The sequence below is a fragment of the Bufo bufo genome, chromosome 10, assembly GCF_905171765.1.
Source record: "Bufo bufo chromosome 10, aBufBuf1.1, whole genome shotgun sequence".
NCBI classification, from domain to species: domain Eukaryota; kingdom Metazoa; phylum Chordata; class Amphibia; order Anura; family Bufonidae; genus Bufo; species Bufo bufo.
Genome location: NC_053398.1, coordinates 88,753,012 through 88,768,578, shown reverse-complemented (window position 1 = coordinate 88,768,578; position 15,567 = coordinate 88,753,012). Strand labels below are relative to the sequence as shown.

The following is a 15,567-nucleotide window of genomic DNA, read 5'->3' as shown; positions in this document are numbered from 1 at the left end:
AGGGGAAAGATACAGAAAGCTGTCTCAGAGATTTCAGCTGTCTGTTTCCACATGTAGGATCATATTGAGGAAATGGAAGACCACAGGCTCAGTTCAAGTTAAGGCTCGAAGTGGAAGACCAAGAAAAATCTCGGATAGACAGAAGCGACGAATGGTGAGAACAGTCAGAGTCAACCCACAGACCAGCACCAAAGACCTACAACATCATCTTGCTGCAGATGGAGTCACTGTGCATCGTTCAACCATTCGGCGCACTTTACACAAGGAGATGCTGTATGCGAGAGTGATGCAGAGGAAGCCTTTTCGCCGCCCACAGCACAAAAAATGCCGCTTGAGGTGGGCTAAAGCACATTTGGGCAAGCCAGCTTCATTTTGGAATAAGGTGCTGTGGACTGATGAAACTAAAATTGAGTTATTTGGCCATAACAAGGGGAGTTATGCATGGAGGAAAAAGAACACAGCATTCCAAGAAAAACACCTGCTACCTACAGTAAAAAATGGTGGTGGTTCCATCATGCTGTGGGGCTGTGTGGCCAATGCAGGGACTGGGAATCTTGTCAAAGTTGAGGGACGCATGGATTCCTCTCAGTATCAGCAGATTCTGGAGACCAATGTCCAGGAATCAGTGACAAAGCTGAAGCTGCGCCGGGGCTGGATCTTTCAACAAGACAACGACCCTAAACACTGCTCAAAATCGACTAAGGCATTTATGCAGAGGAACAAGTACAACGTTCTGGAATGGCCATCTCAGTCCCCAGACCTGAATATTATTGAAAATCTGTGGTGTGACTTAAAGAGAGCTGTCCATGCTCGGAAGCCATCAAACCTGAATGAACTAAAGATGTTTTGTAAAGAGGAATGGTCCAAAATACCTTCAACCAGAATCCAGACTCTCATTGGAACCTACAGGAAGCGTTTAGAGGCTGTAATTTCTGCAAAAGGAGGATCTACTAAATATTGATTTAATTTCTTTTTTGTGGTGCCCAAATTTATGCACCTGCCTAATTTTGTTTAAACAATTATGGCACACTTTCTGTAAATCCAATAAACTTCATTTCACTTCTCAAATATCACTGTGTGTGTCTCCTATATGATATATTTAACTGACATTTTTTATCGTAACGACCAACGATTTATACAGGAAAATCATGACGATTAACAAGGTTGCCCAAACTTTCGCATCCCACTGTATTTTTTTGCCACAAATATATACCAAAAAGGGCTGTAATTTTCTCACTTCACCACACAACGGCAAATACTTTTTTTGTGCCACTAATACATGCCAAAAAGGGCTTTAGAACATATAACTGCACTGCTGAACTGCAAATAATATATATATTTTTTGCTACTAATACACGCCAAAAAGGGCTTTAGAACATATAACTGCACCGCTGAACGGCAAATAATATATATTTTTTTGCCACTAATACACGACAAAAAGGGCTGTAATTTTCTCACTTCACCACACAATGGCTAATAAACCCTTTTTTCCCCACTAATACAAGTCAAAAAATGCTTTGGAACATATAACTGCACAGCACAAAGGCAAATAAGACATAGAAATATTTCCTTGTAATAAACACTGTTAATGGCTGTATCAAATAGCACTTGCACCCAAATAACAAGAACGGTTGGCTGGAATTACAGAGCTGTATTATGGCAATTTGGATCCCCAGTCATTGCAGCAAGGTGTAATAGGATTGTTCCTATTATCCAGGCTGTACACTCCCCTACTGAACCCTGTTCTGCTTCAATACTGTGGAATGATTCCCCCCTATCCTTTCCCTGAACTTCTATACAGCAAAGTATTTTCTTCCACTGTCCCTAGCGCCTGCTGACGTCTCCCCCTGCACTAAGTACACTGGAAAATTGATGAATCCAAGATGGCTGAGGCTATTTATAGGGCTGTGACATCACAGGGCTGGCTGGCTGCTGATTGGCTGAATGCACGGCATTGTGGGTGATCCCTCGTTTCCAGCGTTCCCTGCTCCATGTCCTAACACAGCAGCCATTTTAGGAAAAAATGCAATTCGTTACCACAAAGCTTGAGGAAATTCGGATTTGGATTGAATTCCACTTCGTCAACTCATCTCTAGCAATAATGCTATTTTCATACCAGTGATATTAAACGCAAAGTAAAAAAAACAATTCACCACCAACACTGCATTATTATATTGGAAGTAGAGGAGACATTGCATTGCCTGTGGGTGACAGATACCAAACCCTATAGTGGGGACCAGTTAAGTATGATTACCACCGCAGGTTGGCCTCTCTGGGAGGTCTGTATTATTCTTGGATAAATGCATACATACAGTAGTTCAAAGAAATTTCACCACCAACACTGCATCGTTATATTGGTGTTAATAGGTGCATTGCACTGTGTTTTATAGTACAAAAATGTAATTGTTGAACCAGTGATATTAAATGCCTACAAAGAAATTTTACTGCAAACACTGTATTATTCCCAAAGTAAATTGTCCTCGTCCTTCCAAAGTCAGAATGTACACAGCAGCAGTAGAAGCACCAGCCATCTGGCCAGTAGTAGTAGTGGGACTTGTAGACACAGTGGGGACAGTAAGGGATGATAGCAAAAGAGCAGAAAATTGGGAGGGGGCAAGGAGCCCACGAGGACATGTCACGGTCTGATAAAAGTGATGATTGTGTGTTTGACAGGACCTGCAAGTCACATTGGGGTCGAGAGAAGGATGGCGGTGGCATTAAAGAGCAGAGGCAACTTATGGCCTCGACCTCTCAGAAACTAGCAGATCTGCTTCTGTTCTGGTCAGCTCAGAAACTGATGATGCTGCTGATATTGTGGGCGCAGGCTCAAAACATAGAAACATAGAAACATAGAATGTGTAGGCAGATAAGAACCATTTGGCCCATCTAGTCTGCCCAATATACTAAATAATGTGAATAGCCGCTGGCCCTATCTTATATGAAGGATAGCCTTATGCCTATCCCATGCATGCCTAAACTCCTTCACTGTATTTGCAGCTACCACTTCTGCAGGAAGGCTATTCCATGCATCCACTACTCTCTCAGTAAAGTAATACTTCCCGATATTACTTTTAAACCTTTGCCCCTCTAATTTAAAACTATGTCCTCTTGTAGCAGTTTTTCTTCTTTTAAATATTCTCTTTTCTTTTACCTTGTTGATTCCTTTTATTTATTTAAAAGTTTCTATCATATTCCCTCTGTCTCGTCTTTCTTCCAAGCTATACATGTTAAGGTCCTTTAATCTTTCCTGGTAAGTTTTATCCTGCAATCCATGTACTAGTTTAGTAGCTCTTCTCTGAACTCTCTCCAAAGTATCAATATCCTTCTGGAGATATGGTCTCCAGTACTGCGCACAATACTCCAAATGAGGTCCCACTCTGTAGAGCGGTATGACATGAGCACCTCCCTCTTTCTACTGGTAATGCCTCTCCCTATACACCCAACCATTCTGCTTGCATTTCCTGCTGCTCTCTGACATTGTCTGCCTACCTTTATGTCTTCTGAAATAATGACCCCTAAATCCCTTTCCTCAGATACTGAGGTTAGGACTGTATCACTGATTGTATATTTACGCCCCAGGTGCATTATCTTGCACTTATCAACATTAAATTTTAGTTGCCAGGTTTTTGACCATTCCTCTAGTTTTCCTAAATCCTTTTCCATTTGGTGTATCCCTCCAGGAACATCAACCCTGTTACAAATCTTTGTGCCATCAGCAAAAAGACACACGTTACCATCAAGACCTTCTGCAATTTCTCTGATGAAGATATTAAACAATATGGGTCCTAGAACAGATACCTGAGGTACCCCACTGGTAACAAGACCATGGTCTGAATATACTCCATTGACTACAACCCTCTGTTGTCTGTCCCTCAGCCACTGCCTAATCCATTCAACAATATGGGAGTCCAAGCCCAATGTCACTACCAGAGCTTTGGGACGTTCTCACAGCTCTGTTTCTCCACCCCTGTGATGATGTCACTACTAGAGCTGGGAGGAGTTCTCACTGCTCTGTTTACTTTTGGTTTCCTTCCTCCCAGCTGTTCCTTATGCGTTTGATTTCCCTCTCTTTATATCACCCCTCCTCCTATTGTAGGGCGTGGATTATAGTTCTCATTTCAGTTGTAGCTCTTGCTTTAGTATCTTCACTTGTAGCTGTCACTCACTGGACCTGTGTTCTGCTGCAACAAGCACTCCGGATATTGCCAGCTGTCCTTGGATCCGTCTTCTCTGCGGCTGCAACACCTTCAGCTAAGTGTACAGACATTGTTGTGTACCTGATTATTTTCTGACTGGATCTGAGGTGGCCACGGTTCCCTCCATATACTGAGTAGGACACCGGTGGCCGTGCCCCTTCCACTATTGTAGGGGTTACAGTGGTCATCAGTCTTAGGTACGTGGGCATGCCTCGTTCCGCCATTTGGATCCGGGCATGTGCTTTAGCAGAATAGGGAGAGCTTTGAGGGTCTGACAGGGGTCACCCTTTATCCTCCCTAGTTTGGGTCCGGTCAGTAGCTCCTTTACTGTGTATACTATTGTTGCTCACATACAGCCGTGACACCCAAAGACTGCAATTTATTGATAAGCCTTCTATGTGGGACAATATCAAAAGTCTTACTAAAGTTTACATAAGCAATGTCTACTGCACCTCCGCCATCTATTATTTTAGTCACCCAATCAAAAAAATCAATAAGATTAGTTTGGCATGATCTCCCTGAAGTAAGCCCATGCTGTTTTTCATCTTATAATCAATGGGATTTTAAATGTACCACAATCCTCTCCTTAAATATGGTTTCCATTAATTTCCCCACTATTGATGTCAGGCTTACTGGCCTATAGTTGCCCGATTCCTCCCTACTACCTTTCTTGTGAATGGGCACAACATTTGCTAATTTCCAATCTTTTGGGACGACTCCTGTTACCAGTGATTGGTTAAATAAATCTGTTAATGGTTTTGCTTGCTCACCGCTGAGCTCTTTTAATAGCTTTGGGTGTATCCCATCAGGCTCCTGTGACTTATTTGTATTAATTTTATACAGCTGACTTAGAACCTCTTCCACTGTAAAGACACATGCATCAAAAGATTCATTAGTCTTCCTTCCTAACTGAGGTCCTTTTCCTTAATTTTCCTTTGTAAAAACTGAACAGAAGTATTCATTGAGGCAGTCAGCTAGTTCTTTATCTTCTTCCATATACCTTCCTTCTTTTGTTTTTAATTTGGTAATTCCTTGTTTTAGTTTACTTTTTTCATTTATGTATCTGAAGAATGCCTTATCACCTTTTTTCACTGACTGAGCTAATTTCTCTTCTGCTTGTGCTTTAGAAGCTCTTACTGGCAGAAGAGAAATGTCAGACCTAAGCCAAGCTCGACTGCCCAAAGCTTTGTGAGCAGGGCCGTCTTTACCAAGGGGCAAAAGGGGCAGCTGCCCCGGGCCCAGTTGCTCCTGGGGGGCCCAAGGCAGCTGCCTCTTGAGCCCTGCTAGCTACTGCCCCGGGTGTCAAGCTGTCAGCTACACAGGCATCGTACTGTGTTAAAGTTGTGATCAAGGACCTTAATGACAACATCACCATGTGACCAGTAACCAAGCAATTATTGGTCACATGGCTATGAGGTCATCACAGGTCCTAGCAGGAATTAACTGTGGAGCTTTTTTGTGTGAAGATTACATCAGAAAAAGGTGACAGGGGCTGTTATGTTAATATACTGTAAACTACTGTATAGTGGGGTGCTGTATACTGTGTGGGGGCCTGTATACTGTGGGGGGCTGTATATTGTGTGGGACTGTATACTGTGGGGGGCTGTATACTGTGGGGGGCTGTATACTGTGGGGGGCTGTATACTGTGGGGGGCTGTATACTGTGTGGTGGGCTGTATACTGTGTGGGGGCCTGTATACTGTGTGGGGGCCTTATACTGTGTGGGGGCCTGTATACTGTGTGGGGGCCTGTATACTGTGTGGGGGCCTTATACTGTGTGGGGGCCTGTATACTGTGTGGTGGGCTGTATACTGTGTGGGGTCCTTATACTGTGTGGGGGCCTGTATACTGTGTGGGGGTCTGTATACTGTGTGGGGGCCTTATACTGTGTGGGGGCCTGTATACTGTGTGGGGGCCTGTATACTGTGTGGGGGGCTGTATACTGTGTGGTGGGCAGGGCCGTCTTTACCAAGGGGCAAAAGGGGCAGCTGCCCCGGGCCCAAATGCTCCTGGGGGGCCCAAGGCAGCTGCCTCTTGAGCCCTGCTAGCTACTTCCCCGGGTGTCAAGCTGTCAGCTACACAGGCATCGTACTGTGTTAAAGTTGTGATCAAGGACATCATCACCATGTGACCAGTAACCTAGCAATTACTGGTCACATGGCTATGAGGTCATCACAGGTCCTAGCAGGAATTAACTGTGGAGATTTTTTGTGTGAAGATTACATCAGAAAAAGGTGACAGGGGCTGTTATGTTAATATACTGTAAACTACTGTATAGTGGGGTGCTGTATACTGTGTGGGGGCCTGTATACTGTGGGGGACTGTATATTGTGTGGGACTGTATACTGTGGGGGGGCTGTATACTGTGGGGGGCTGTATACTGTGGGGGGGCTGTATACTGTGTGGTGGGCTGTATACTGTGTGGTGGGCTGTATACTGTGTGGGGGCCTTATACTGTGTGGGGGCCTGTATACTGTGTGGGGGCCTGTATACTGTGTGGGGGCCTTATACTGTGTGGGGGCCTGTATACTGTGTGGGGGTCTGTATACTGTGTGGGGGCCTTATACTGTGTGGGGGCCTTATACTGTGTGGGGGCCTGTATACTGTGTGGGGGCCTGTATACTGTGTGGGGGCCTGTATACTGTGTGGTGGGCTGTATACTGTGTGGGGGCCTGTATACTGTGTGGGGGCCTGTATACTGTGTGGGGGGGCTTATACTGTGTGGTGGGCTGTATACTGTGTGGGGGCCTTATACTGTGTAGGGGGGCTGTATACTGTGTGGTGGGCTGTATACTGTGTGGGGTCTGTATACTGTGTGGGGGGGCTGTATACTGTGTGGGGGGGCTGTATACTGTGTGGGGGCCTGTATACTGTGTGGTGGTCTCTATACTGTGTGGGGGGGCTGTATACTGTGTGGGGGGCTGTATACTGTGTGGGGGGCTGTATACTGTGTGGGGGGGCTGTATACTGTGTGGGGGGGCTGTATACTGTGTGGGGGCTGTATACTGTGTGGGGGGCTGTTTACTGTGGGGGGCCTGTATACTGTGGGGGGCTTATACTGTGTGGTGGGCTGTATACTGTGTGGGGGGGCTGTATACTGTGTGGGGGCCTGTATACTGTGGGGGCCTGTATACTGTGGGTGCGGTATAGTGTGGAGTGCTATACTGCTGTACTGTATAGTGTGGGGGGCTGTATCGTGTATATTTTGGGGTGCTGTATACAGTGAGGTGTTGTATACTGTGAGGTGTTGTATACTGTGGGGTGCTGTATACTGTGGGCTGCTATACTGCTCTACTGTATACTGTGGGGTGCTGTATACTGTGGGCTGCTATACTGCTCTACTATATACTGTGGGGTACTGTATAGTGTGGGGTGCTATACTGTATACTGTGTGGTGCTGTATACTATAGGGTGCTATACTGCATACTGTGGGGTGCTGGGGTGCACTGTAACACTAGGGTGAGCCGAGCCCTGGTCTCCTTCCTGCAGAGAGGTGCCCACTTCCAGCCTGAGCCCAGCTGCCCAGAGCACTGATCCTGAGCCGCTGGAGTCTTCAGAACTGGAAGTATTTACAGTCATTCACTGTGGTGGAGGGCGTGATTGCCTGCTAAGGTGTGTGAAGGCGGGATCCAGGGGGCCCAAGTAAATTTTTGCCCAGGGTCCAATCAATATTAAAGACGGCCCTGTTTGTGAGCAACTCTTGTATAGGTTTTTTTTCTGTACAAGGCCGGCACACAAAACCACAATTGTGTGCAAAAGCTGCAGGATTAAAATAAGCCATGAGAGTTCAACCAAAAACATAGGCATATGTGGCATCACAGATCCTGTGGGAAAATACTGGTCAGCATTCCGAATCAGAACAAGTATGTCCTCCTCCGGGTCTTCTTTGTGGTAGCCATCTCCAAGATGTACAATGTCCTTGTCATCATGAGCTACTTCTTCTCCTGCTCAGACTCCTCCTTATCCTTGTCTTCCTCTCCAATTGTGAGACATCTATAACAGAACGTGTGGTCACGAGAAAACTATTCTCGACCAGCAAGTAGCTTGTGTTGAGGCTGAACTCCCTCCTGGCCAAGTTGCTGGTGGTGCAATTGTTGCTGTACCACTTAGTTGTAAATTTGGCGCAGTTGCGTGCCTTCACCAAAATTGTATTCTTCTGTAAAATTGAATTCTACAGTATCAGTTGCAATTTTTGCCAAATTCCATCACTGAGATGTTTGTCCAGGTGTCTGGGCTGGCCTATTTCTGTGCTTTCAACGAAACATAACTCTTCTTTAAAATTGAATACCCGTATTTTTCGCCCCATAAGACGCACTCCCCCCCCCCCCCAAAAGTGGGGGGAAGATGTCACGTGCCTGTGTCACCTACTTCATTCATAAAGTAGGCGGCGCAGGCACGTGACGTCAGTGAGTTACGGCCGGCCGCCCGCCCTGCTTGCTATGCTGCTACAGGACATTTAGTAAGTAGTACAGATGGGGCTGGGGATCGGAACTTCAATTAAAGCTATTATTATAAAAGGTTTAGGCAATAAAGCAGTGAGTGAGCGGCAGGGCCGGAGTACAGTGACCGCACCGGCCCCGCCGCATTTGCTTGCCACCGGCCCCTCATCCCTCCCCCCTCCCACAGGTTTAGCTCCAGTATATTAGGGCATCTGTGGATGCCTCTATTATGGGGTGGGGGATATGTGGATGGCACTGTTATGGGGTAGGGGATCTGTGGGTGACACATATATAGCAGTGCAATCCACAGATCTCCCCCCCATAACAGTGCCATCCACAGATCACCCCCCATAACAGTGCCATCCACAGATCACCCCCCATAACAGTGCCATACACAGATCCCCCTCATAACAGTGCCCCCCTCAGATCCCCCTTATAACAGTGCCATCCACAGATCCCCCCATAACAGTGCCATCCACAGATCCCCCCCAAAACAGTGCCATCCACAGATCCCCCATAACAGTGCCATCCACAGATCCCCATAACAGTGCCACCCACAGATCCCCCCCATAACAGTGCCATCCACAGATCCCCCATAGTAGTGTCATGAACAGACCACCATTAGTTCAATACCCACCAAAAGCACACCTTTTAGTTAAAAATATTATTTTTATTATTTTCCTCCTCAAAAACCTAGGTGCGTCTTATGGGCCGGTGCGTCTTATAGGGCGAAAAATACGCTACTTCTTTACACCATCTGCCACAATTTTTGACAAATCCCATCACTGAGACTTTTGGCCAGGTGTCCATAGTGGTATGTTCCACACCTTTCCCCAAAATTTTATTCTGCTGTACGATATTTATACTCCTGCCCAGGTGTCCATTTTTTTTTCTAAAAAATTGTTTCAAATTGTCTCATTTTCCAAATGTCTGTGGCTTTTTCCTGGCACATACCCTGTTTCCTGACCTCATAGACTTTTAGGGATGCAGATTGGAATAGTGGATGGAACTGGCCAAGTTTGCTGTCTGTACTGTCTTGTCTAGCCTCCAGTGTGATCTCAGAGAGGGTTTTCATGAGTGGCATTGTGAAACACAAATGGACAAAGCTGTCCTCTGCCAGTGTACAAAACATCACTTTTGTGAAAATAAATTGCGACATGCCAGAACCGCAGGGGCGACACGTGAGGTGCACGGTGGGCCGATGTGGGGGAGTAGTAATACAGTTCATCGGTTTACTCACGGTTAGCAGAAAGCCTCCCTCGGCCGGCAGCACAGTGATGAGGAAGACAGCACGAAACCTTCCTGGGCACACTCTGTGGTAGGGGAGCACCAGCCAGGATAGAGGTTGAGGTGCCCTTGATGACGGCGGTGTTTCGGTTGCTTGTGGCGGCTGGGTCCCTTGGTGGTATTTGTCGCGACGCCAGTACCGTTTATGGTGGTACAACGAGTTGTAGTGGTAGTATTGAAGAATGAGGTAGACAGTGGTAGGATACAACTCACAACTTTTACTGTAGCTGGTTTAAGTTGCAGCATAAACATGCAGACAGAATACAGTCTCTGAGTATATAGAGGAATTCTGTTGATCCACTGTTAATAGGCTTTGGCTAGGTCCTAACTCAGGCTGTGGTTCAGTAGTACTCTTTTCGGGTTTGCTTAGTCCTATAATTTCTGTATCTTCCAAGCTCTTGAACAGGTAGCTAATCTGTCTTCTATACTTTATGGTGAGGCCGCCTGTAGCTAGATTGTCCTCTACCATGTGCAAAGGTGCCCGTTAAGCCTTAGGTAGTGGCTGTTATCACTGATGTCTCTCTGCTTGGATTTCTTCCAGGGACGAAACTCTATCCTCTGGTTGTAGGATGAAAGGAACTAAGAGGACCACAGGAGGAAAACGCTCTCCTGCTCCTCATACCTTGGCACTACCACATCATCGCTTCTGACTCCACTCACTACTCTGTGATGTGTAGTCTTAACTGAATTGAATAACTCCCACCAACAACAACCCACACTAGGCCTGACTAAGTATTTACAGTATATAGACTGAGTGCTATCCCCCTCTAGTGATGGGATGTATAAAACACACCTAACCAGCCTATGAACAGGGATACAACAGGTGATGTAATGCAGAATGACATGCAACACGGTAATGCAGTTTACAGTTATTTTGCAGTTCCCACATGTCCTGAGTGGGACGCTGCAAAATGTGTTATTGATCTGGGAGGATTTTCACACCCTCGGGCAACAAATAGATCTGCTGTTTGCCTGCTTACCATCATGTTTCATACAGTATGGCTGCTGCTGCCGCCACTGCTAATTCCCCTACTGCCACTTCCATTATTCCTACTGCCACTTCCATTACTGCTACACAGCCGTGACTACTACTACTACTACTACCCCTGCACACACATCCAGTGCCTTGTCTATTCCATGCTGTGCTGCTACTGCTGCCACTACTATTGCGGACACATGCCACTACTACCCTAGCTGTTCTACATCCATACTGTACTGCTGCTCCAAATCAAAAGGGAAAATTCTAACAGGTTCATTCAGAACAAGCCGCTCTTTCTTCTAACAGCTAAACCTTCTCCGTATCTAAATACAGGCAGTCATTCTGCTCCTGTTAACGCATAATTTCTGGATGCTTGTGCCAAACAAGCTACTTTTTCTTCTGACATTAACGTACGTGTATAAACAAGGGTCAGGATCTGCCCCTCTTGAGACGTAATTTCAAGGGACAATTTTTGGAAGCTTTCTAATACAAAAAAGTATAACACATGCAGCAGCATTGTGTGTTTTTAAAGACACTTGGGGAGATTTATCAAATCTGCTGTAAAGGAAAACTGTCTTAGTTGCCAATAGCAACCAATCAGATTCCACCTTTCATTGACACCAGTTTTGATAAATCTACTGCAGTGTTTGTTAACACCATCAACCATGTGTTCACCCATCGCTATATATGTCAGTGTCACTCTGACATTGTTTGCTGTTGCTGTCATTGTGTTCAATAAGTTAGGGATGGGGGAGGAGAGAAAGAGCAACAATTTGTAAAGAAAATAGCTAAACATTTTTTCCTAAAATATATATATATATACACACACACACACACACTGTGGCATCACTTTTAGTTGCTCACCATTTTCAGAGACTCTGTTCACTGTTGATAAATTGGTCAGGTTTTTGCTTACATCCTAAGGGCTCATGTCCACAAGCATAAGGACTCTGTGTCTGTATTGTGGGCCGCAAACGGTGGGTCCTCAACATACGGGCACTGGCCGTGTACACTCCGTGCTGCGGATGCGGACCCATTAACTTGAATGTGTCCGCAATATACGGCCAAAGATAGCACGTCTGTATAGATCATACGAGTGTATTACTGTACTGCGGCGGCGGGACAAAGCGCACAGCGTCATAGCAACCAATGATGCTGTGCGCTCCTGCACTAAGCAGGATGCCAGTCCAGTATCTCACGGACCGCCTTCCACGGACGTGTGAATGAAGCCTTATCTTTTGCGGAGTGGAGGTATGGATTGGAAGCCCACAGAAACACTACAAATTGCTTCCGTGGTCTTTGGGGTCCATGCCTCCACACCGCAAAACATAAGACGCGTCCTATCTTTTGCTGTATCTTGCTGATCGCAGGGTCCTCATCCACATCACGGAGTGCACACGGTACATGTTCCTTACATTCCTGGACATGAGCCCTAAAGCAGAAAAGCTTGATTAGCTTTCATGGTCTTATGGTGGGGGAACACATCATCAGTGTGGTGGTGTGAACAAAGACCAACCAGGGAACCTTCAGAGTGAAAGCATCATTTATTGTTATTCTAACACACATACAGTGCTCAGATGTGTCCGCAGCATGCTGGCAGGCAATACACTCAACAGGCCGCCCCTGACATCACAAGCACTGGGCGATGACATGTACAGTATACATGGTTATCATAACTCCCCACACACAGTATCCCAATATCATGTTTTTTACTAACTGATGATTTATTGGGGTATGTTGAGCCTAGAAAGGTTAAAAACAGACACATAGATAACTACATTTTTTCAAAATGTTTCAAGTGAATGTAGCTGAGCTGCAATACCAAGTACAGTACATGGACAAGGGTGGCGCTATTTATGGAAAACACAGCAGACCATTTTTTCTATCGGGAGCACTTACAGGCGGATCATCGCTAACGAGCGTTCCTACGAGCGCTTGTCAGCGATAATCTGCCCCACTCTCTCCAGGTCTCATACAGCGCTAACATCTTATGCTTTTGGAGTAAAGGTTTACAGAGAAATCACTTTCTTCCACTTAGGAATCCCAGTCACCATCTTATTTTGCTCTCTGTAACAACTGTTTGATTTGTCGCAATTTGTTGTCAGGTTTAATGTCCATGAATGCAAGCAGGATAGTCTATAACGGCGGGGAGAAGCCGACGACTTTGTTTTCCTGCACGGCCTTTGTCACTCAGCTGGCATGAGGATTTGGCTAAAGCAGGATTATGGGTGATAGAACGACTCCAAGACGTTGGGAAGACGGATACAAGACACACATATACACTGCGGCTGCTGCTTCTTCTCATTTCTCTTACTCCGTCAGACTTTTGTAAAAGGGACAAAACAAATCAGTGATGTGTCAGCCGGCGTGAGGAAGGCGAGGTTATTCACTGTGACACCCTTCAGGGGGAGGATGGGAGGAAGGGAGTGAGGAAGTGGAAGGGGGGTGGAGGAAGAGAGAGGTCAGAGGAGGAGATGCTGATGGGAGGAAACTGACAGAGTGAAGCAGCAGCAGCCTGCAGCTGTTTGAGAGAAAGAGGGGATTGGGGGAGTGGAGAGACAAAGCAGAGGCACAGATCATAGAGAGAAGCAGATGGTCATAGAGGTAGGTGACAGCGCACACATTTACATGTCCTTTATATGTGTGTATGCCTGGGCTATGCTGCATGTGCCACCATTGCCTATAGCCTGAGCTGCACATGATGCTTGTCCATTGCACTGGATTTGTGTGCCAGTGGGGAGTGGGCACAGGAAGTGGTTGGTTAACTTGCTTGTAGATACAATAAGTGGCGGCTATGCTAGTGGGTGCTGCCTTTGATGGGCACATGTTACATTGTACTACTGTGGGGATTACATCTAGTGAGTGAAGTCTGGGGAGCGGGCCACAGCTGTAGTTTTATTTTTGCCACTTCTGAAAGTCATTTTTCTTCTTTTCTGTCTCTCAAATTTGCGCTCGGATGACAGAGGAAAAAGGGCATGTGGAGCAGAAACAGACAGAGGAAGTGACAGACCTAGCGGGGGGGGGGGGGGAAGGATGTGTGGGGGGAGAAGGAGAGAGGAGGGGAAGAGGTGAGTGACACAAGGGAGAGACACATGAATGGGAGGGAGCGCGAGCTGTCATTTATAGGGACATTATTACACTGTAATCTGTGCAATGCACAACGACCATTCAGACGCTCGGCGAGCTTGCAATGCATTGTGGTTTTTGTAGTCCTGAAACCCAATCTGGTCCCTGGAGTCCTAAAGCTTCCTTGGCAGTCAGTGTATTTTCATGGAGAATTATTCTCCTAGTCTCTTGTTATTTGCAGTTCCTTCGTGGTCATTTCTTTGAATGACTTCATATTAGTATCACATTTTCTGTCTGTATTCTTCTGAGGACACATACACAGTGTAGCATTATGGCTTCTTTGTGAAGAAAGGCATCCCTGTAATGCAGCGTTTTGTATACCGTAGCTCCAGTAATGTAAGCAGGCCTTACGTGAGCTCCCAGTCATGCGTTTACCGGTTTGCGGGGTTATTTATATTTGGCTATTTCCGTATACAGTACAGGCCGGATAATATAGACCAGTATGTCATGCTAGGAGGCGGTTTCATCCTACAGAGGGGCCTCTGTTCACTGCTCAATACTCAGCATTGTTCACACTTATCTCCCCCCAGTGTATTCCTCTGCTCCCTCTGCCATTCTTCTTTCTTCCATCCCGTAGTATAATTATTTATTCATAAGGTGTACATATGTTCTTCCTCACAATGAACTGGAGACAATGGCGTAGCTCAGGGAGCTGCTTGCTGACTGGAAATGTGTGAAAACTGTGAAGCAGACCATGTTCCTTACATTTTTCATTTCCCACCGTATATTCTTGGGCTGTATATTACACTTCTAGGCTTTGTTCTTGCAGCGATTCTTTAAACCTTGTTCCATTTTTAATCTTTGCAGAATTTCTGTAAGAGAATGGAAGTCACACGTAACAAAGTGCACCATGCAGGAGTGTGTTTTCATTTTTATCTATGGGGATTGCATGTTAAATGTGACCGCTGCTGTCAACCAGAGCCATGGCGTGCTGAGCCTACACATCTATCTTACCTAAGATAATGTGTTGGAAACTGATTGGAAGAAAGGAATAAATGTGGGATGAATTTAAAGGTCTAGACAGCATTGGAAGACCCAGGGTCTGACACCATAAAAGGTCCCAAAGGTCCAGGAGAAAAAAATCCTAATGGGAGCTGCTTTTGGAGCAAATCACTTGCTACTAGGGTCTATTTCTTTGAATCAAAACCTATCAGACTTTATTGATGATATAGGGTTGGGCTCCAAAAATAATTTCCTCTGGTAGGCCCGAGGAACCCCAGTCGGACGTTGGGCCTAGAGGAACTGTATAGCAAGTGTCATTGCTGGTTCTGTTTCACACCACCACATCCCCAATTCTAGAGCGCTGCTGGGGCTGGGGGGTTGGTTTCATGCTTATTTGTTCCTCGCCTACTATTCTCAGGTGGAAAGCGTGTCACTTTTACCTTCTTTTCACTGGTAATGTTGTGCACAGGCGGAGCACCTATAGGGCAACACTGAGCTGGGTCTCCTTTTCTCAAAGCTGTAGCTAGGCTTTTATTTACCCAGGGAAAAGATCCTGTGTGGCATACCCTGATGTACCATATACAATACTGTGCAAAAG

At 45.9% G+C, this 15,567-nt stretch overlaps 1 protein-coding gene across 5 annotated transcripts in view; it reads left to right on the top strand.

Moving 5' to 3' along the window:
* Positions 1–15,567, top strand: part of SIPA1 (signal-induced proliferation-associated 1) — a 156,300-nt gene that overhangs the window by 35,108 nt on the left and 105,625 nt on the right. For 3 of the 5 annotated variants that reach the window (XM_040408981.1, XM_040408977.1, XM_040408980.1), the window contains exon 1: positions 13,386–13,505. The exons of 1 other annotated variant lie outside the window; for it this stretch is intronic. The gene's annotated coding sequence lies outside the window, so the exon portion shown is untranslated. Of the gene's footprint in view, positions 1–13,385; positions 13,506–15,567 lie in introns of those variants that run through there. One more of the 5 variants, XM_040408978.1, reaches the window with a different exon arrangement.